The 6,158-nt window shown below is 49.4% G+C and overlaps 1 long non-coding RNA gene across 1 annotated transcript in view; it reads left to right on the top strand.

Annotated features, from left to right (window-relative positions):
• LOC129672606 (uncharacterized) overlaps window positions 1-4,597 on the top strand; it is a 44,211-nt gene extending 39,614 nt beyond the window's left edge. Inside the window, exon 2 of the long non-coding RNA XR_008719518.1 lies at window positions 4,382-4,597. This is a non-coding gene — a long non-coding RNA (uncharacterized LOC129672606). The remainder of the gene's footprint in view (window positions 1-4,381) is intronic.
• Window positions 4,598-6,158: the final 1,561 nt, after the last annotated feature.

The raw sequence follows: 6,158 nt of genomic DNA, 5'->3' as shown, positions 1-6,158 counted from the left end.
ACACATGTAACCCTATTGCTGATGGGGCAGAAGCAGGAGGAACTCCAGGCTAGCTAGCCAGCCAGCCTGGCCAACTGGCAAGCTCCAGGTTCAGTGAGCTACTGTCTCAAAAAATAAGATGGAGAGATATAAAGGAGATCTCCAAAGTTAAGCTCTGACTTCCATATGCACAGGTGAGCCCACTTGCACACACATACACACACATGACATGCATTCACCATAAACACACACGCGCGCGCGCACGCGCATACACGTGCAAACACACACACACACACACACACACACAAAACTGTTAGCGAAATAACTCAGTGGTAGACTGCTTGCTTAGTGTATACAGAGCTCTGTGTTCAGTCACTACTGACAAAAAGAGAGAGAAAGGAAGGAGAGCAGAGGAATGAGGAAGAAAGAAAAGGAGAAGGAAGAGGAAAAGAAATGACAAGGCCCAGCTATTGTCTTCCCACCAGAGGTAGAAAGGCTCACCACACTGATCTCAACTAAGAGGGCCAAGGAGAATCAGAAATCTGAAGCCCTGCCTGCTTTTAGGCTCTCAGAACCACCTACAGAAAAGTAGAACCTAAACCCTTACAGACTTCCTATATTGAATACAGACTCTTGAATAGGGACAAATTGGCCTCTAAGCAGAAAGCACAAGCATCCAAACAGTGAGGGGGTTGGATTCAAAAATGTTCTACAACATCCCTTCACTGGCCCTGCCTGGCCAGCCACAGTCTCATGACCCTGTGTTAAACTAGTCAAGGTTCCCACCTGGAAGATGTCGAGCCATTCACAATTGTTAACATGACACTCAGTCTGCAAGCACCTATCACCCGGGAGAAGGCTCAGGAAAGGAGCAGAGAACAGACTGATGTTGACCCCGGGCCAGAGAAAGGCAGAGATGGGGTCACAGTTAGGGTACACAGGCAGCAGGGCCAGGTTGGCAGTCCTGAAGGAGCTCACCGCACTGCAGCAGGAAATGCTCAGGTCCGGTGTTCCCTCCACACCAGTGCGCGGCTCACCTTGGGCCAGCTCTGTCTCGTACTTCTGGACTACTGGTCTACTCTCCTGTTCAGAAACGCCGAACACAAGCTCTCAGACCCTGTCATACATGGCGCTGCTCTCACCAGCAGTAGAAAACTGGGCTGTGGTTGGAGCTATGATCTGAGATCCCTGGGGAAGTGCCTCAAGCCCACTAGTTCCAAGCCTGACCTCCAGGCTCTCTGACTGAGTTGCCAGCAGCCGGTCCTCCTGCCAGCAGTCCTCCCCCACCAAGTCCCAGAGCCCCTTCATCTTGACTGAGCCTCCTCCTCTCCTGACCCCTTCCCTCTCCCTGATCTGACCTGTCCTTTTCTCTCGCCCCAGTCTGTGCTACCTCCTGCCTTTTCTGACTTCTTCTTCCCCATGTCTGCCTTGCAATATCCAGCCAGGCTGTTCCTGCTGCTGTTCCTCTATCATCTGGCTCCTACCCCTCTGTCTAGCCCCACAGCTGGAGCCACAGCTGGTTCTCATCAGGATGGTAAATCCTGACTACTCATGGTGCCTAAAATATTACAGCAATCCAAGAGAGGGAGAAGGGTGTTCGTACATGGTAAGAACTCAAAAAATATGTGCAGGCAGGTTCAACCAAGGACTGTATGGATGAAATGTTGCTGAGTAAATGTTTTAGCAATTGTGGCACTTAGGCAGTAGAAAGATTACGAGTAAAGAGAACAAAACAGCCTACAGCCTCAGCCCAGAATATTCTGAGGCGTGATTTGTGTCTCTGAGTAAAAATTATGTATGGTCCTTGTCTTCTAGGGTGAGGGATTCTGGGAAGACCCTGCCATCACCTTCGGGAAGCTGGTGTGACTTGCAAAGCTTAGGACAGGTCTAGCTATGGGTCAAATGACCACACCCCACCCGAAAGTTCCTTTAAAATTTCTTTAAGTGAAAAATGAGAAACCCAACCACTCATCAGTTATCAGTCCCCCAGAGCCCTGGGCCAAGCTGTCATGGTCAGTGCATGTCCTCTTGGAGCTTCGTCCTGCAAGGTCCCCGGGTGACAGTCACCAGGAACCGATGCTGTAGTAATGTTAATTCAGCAGCTCCTGCAGCCACACCTGGGGCACCCAGAAGCCCACAGGAGGAGTTAGCAGCATCACATGACTGGGCTTCTAGGAGCTGGGTAGCTGGGCCAGGGGCTGGAGCTGGGAAATAGGAGAGACATGAAGAGACCCCGGTAGGGGAGAAGATGGCCCTGCCTGTATGTCCAAGGGTTAGGAGCGTGCCCAGTCAAGGCCTGGGTCGTTCCTCAAGGCCTGCCTGAGTGCACCCCTGCTATTGTCACCACCTGAGCTCCCAGGCAGGTTCTAGAGGACCCAGACAGGTGTCTCCCCTCGGGTTCACTTAGCCTCATCTGTGGTCACTATCTCTAGTCAGGGTCTCAGTGGGACACATGGGCAGCTGGGAGCCTCATTAGTATTCAGTGTTCTTCAGCTCCCCTTCAACCTCTGCTCCTGGAAGGAAATCAGTGCCTGTGCCCAGGCCTGACTGTCGGGGTGGCCCTGCCACACCAGGCCTTTAGGCTCAGGTCATTAAGACATTCTAGACATGCCTGATGAACAGCACACACACTGCTCAATCAAGTGGCTTTCCTGGCCCATCCCAGGGCTGTAGCCTAAAAGTGTAGGGAGACACTGAGATGTGAGGTGCCACTGCCCCCTGCTGGTGTCCTGAAGAATCGTCTAAGCTGGTATCAAAGAAAAAACGGGCCAGGCTAAAAGTGCACTGTCCCCTTCCTTCACCCACCTTGGAGAATAAATACACAGGCGTGGCAGCTTCAATTGGAACCATGCAACTGGCTGTCCCTAAGGGAGCTGACATCTCCCAAAAAGAGGACAGGTAAGCTGAGGAGATGCTTGGGAGATAAGAGAGAGTAGGTATCCTACCTTATCTGAAGAAAGAGTACAATGACACTCTCCATGTCTGTACCAGGCTCCTCAGGGCACCAAATGTGTTCAAAGTCACTGTCATCACATCTCACCAAAAGGCAGGGAAGGGCACGGCACGGAAGAGCAGGGTACGGACGGGTCTTTCCATTGCACAGGTGGGAATATGGAAGACCAAAGAATTTGTGTTGCTATGCCCAACCCCAAAAATGTTGCACAGCCAGACTCTGAAGAAATCGCAGAGCTGACATGTGTCAGCTTGTGCTTCTAATGGGCACTAGAACATCCACAATACAAGACCTTGCCCTTGTCCTGTCTTCCTGGACCCAGCACTGAACTCCACTTGTCACCTGGTGAAGGGTCCTGTGGTCTAAAAGAGGCTATGTTTGGAGCTGGCAGAAGATGGAAAATCATGCTGCAGAGACCTAAGGAAGCAGCAGCCTTATTAGAACTCAGAGGTCCCTTCCAGCACAGCTGCAAATCACGTCCCAGGTTCTGTTCTCTGGGGTGGCTCCTGCTGCAAGGCCGGAGCTCCAGCCACTGCTGTGTGCTCCTGTTGCCTCCACACATGACCAACAGAGGGGCACAGAAGTAGTTTGATGAAGTCAGGCTGATGCCCTGGGCCCACCATAACATAGACTGCCACTTCCATCAGGGAACCCTCATCCTCTTCCATTTCTTTCTCTCTGGGGCAGAGTCCCTCTTGGATAGCTTCCTTGACCTTCCATCTTGCCTTTCTTGCACCCTACTTGATTTTCTCCAGCCACAACCCAGTGTCTGCTTCCTCTACAGCCCCTCCCTAGGCTACAAGACTAAACCAATTGAACAGAAATGAATCCATCTCCCATCCCTGTCTCTGAATCAGACACACGCAATAACAAAATGCACCCCTTCCCGTGGACAGTGGAAGAGGTGACAGGGGAGTGACTTAGGCTTCCTCTGGACTTCGCTCTAATGCTTAGAGAGAAGAATATTTATTTATTCAGAAATGAAACTTGTCAGAACCTGTGAATGTTCCCACAAATCTGCTCTCAAGAAGAAAGATGAGTGGGGAAAACCTCATGAACTCTGGAGCAGTCTTTCCTGACACAATATGCGCCAAAGTGGGGGCTCCAATTAAACAATACCACCATCTAGAAAAAGGAACCACCTGAGAGGAATATAAGGCCATCTTGGGCCATTCCTAAGGGACCATGGCAGCTTAGTATGGGCTAAGGCCATCTCAAAAAATGCTTTCTGCAAGAGGTTTAACCTCTTGGAGAACCAGTGTGATCACTTACCAACCTAGAGAACCATGGTCTCAAGACCAGTTAAGACCGAGTGACTTCCACTGTCACCAGAACAAAACAACAGACTACATGTCGGGAGCCGCTCCCGCCACTACAAGGTGGCGCCGGTCTCCTGCTTCCTGGTTCTTCTTGCCAGCATTGCTTTGGCGGGAGCGGTTCCCGCCAAAGGCTTTGCGATCTGCGCATGTGCCACCTTATGCTAATGTAGGCTTATGTGGTCCTCCAATTAGGGATCATATGCTAATCAGGTTTTGTGTGGAGCACCAATCACAGACGAACACGTCGCCTTGACTGGCTATTTAAGCAGAGCACAACCCGGGGTCTGGGTCCTTCCTTCACCATCTGCTAAAAGAGCTGTAACAATAAAGTTGTTGCTGGACACTCCTCGGTTGCCGCGTCATCCTTATCGGCGAAGGCTGCGCGCGACAACTACAGACTGGGAAAGGACCTTCTCCAACCCTATATCTGACAGAGGCTGTTAAACAGCAAGGAATCAAGTAATCCAATTAAAAAATGGGGCACAGAGGTAAACAGAGAATTCTCTATAGAAGAATATCAAATGGCAGAAAAACAAAGAAATGTTCGATGTCCTTAGTCATCAGGGAAATGCAAATCAAAACGACCCTGAGATTTCATTTTACACCCATCAGAATGGCTAAGATCAAAAACTCAAGTGACAGCACATGCTGGAGAGGTTGTGGAGAAAGGGGAACCCTCCTCCACTGCTGGTGGAAATGTAAACTTGTATGACCACTTTGGAAATCAATCTGGCGCTTTCTCAGACAATTAGGAATAGTGCTTCCTCAAGACCCAGCTATACCACTCCTAGGCATATATCCAAAAGATGCTCAAGTACACAACAAGGACATTTGCTTAACCATGTTTGTAGCAGCTTTATTTGTAATAGCCAGAAGCTGGAAACAACCCAGATGTCCCTCAACAGAGGAATGAATACAGAAATTGTGGTACTTTTACACAATGGAATACTACTCAGCAATGAAAAATAAGGAAATCATGAAATTTGCAGGCAAATGGTGGGATCCAGAAAAGATCATCCTGAGTGAGGTATCCCAGAAGCAGAAAGACACACATGGTATATACTCACTTATAAGTGGGTACTAGACTTATAAGATAGGATAAACATACTAAAATCTGTACACCTAAAAAAGATAAACAAGAAAGAGGACCCAGGGCAAGATGATCAGTCCTCACTTAGAAAGACAAATGGGATGGACATTGGAAGTAGGAGAAAACAAGAAACAGGACAGGAGCCTACCACAGAGGGCCTCTGAAAGACTCTGCCTAGCACTGTATCAAAGCAGATGTTGACACTCGTAACCAAACCTTGGTCAGAGTGCAGGGAATCATATGAAAGAAGGGGGAGTTAGTATGACCTGGAGAGGACAGGAGCTCCACAAAGACCAAATATATCTGGGCGCAGGGGTCTTTTCTGAGACTGTTTCTCCAACCAAGGACCATTCATGGAGATAACCTAGAACCCCTGCTCAGATGTAGCCCAAGGCAGCTCAGTCTCCAAGTGGGTTCCCTGGTAAGGGGACCAGGGACTGTTTCTGACATGAACTCAATGGCTGGCTCTTTGACCTCCCTCCCCGTGAGGGGGGAGCAGCCTTGCCAGGCCACAGAGGAAGACATCACAACCAGTCCTGATGAGACCTGATAAGCTAGGGTCAGATGGAAGGAGAAGAGGATCTCTCCTATCAGTGGACTTAGAGAGGGGCTGGAAGGAGCTGAGGGACAGAGGGTGGGGTTAGGAGGGAATGAGAGAGGGGGCTATAGCTGGGATACAAAGTTAATAAACTGTAACTAACATAAAAAATAAAAAATTTAATTAAAAAAAAACAAAGACCAAGTGACTTCCATGATCTGTGCTCCCGAAGGAGGCCGCATCGATCTCTGTGGTCCATGTTACTGCCAAAGCCCACAG

Source organism: Psammomys obesus, unplaced genomic scaffold (genome assembly GCF_907164565.1).
Source record: "Psammomys obesus unplaced genomic scaffold, mPsaObe1.curated_primary_1811, whole genome shotgun sequence".
NCBI classification, from domain to species: Eukaryota; Metazoa; Chordata; class Mammalia; order Rodentia; family Muridae; genus Psammomys; species Psammomys obesus.
The sequence above is the reverse complement of the archived record's forward strand: the minus strand, read 5'-3'. Positions and strand labels throughout refer to the sequence as shown.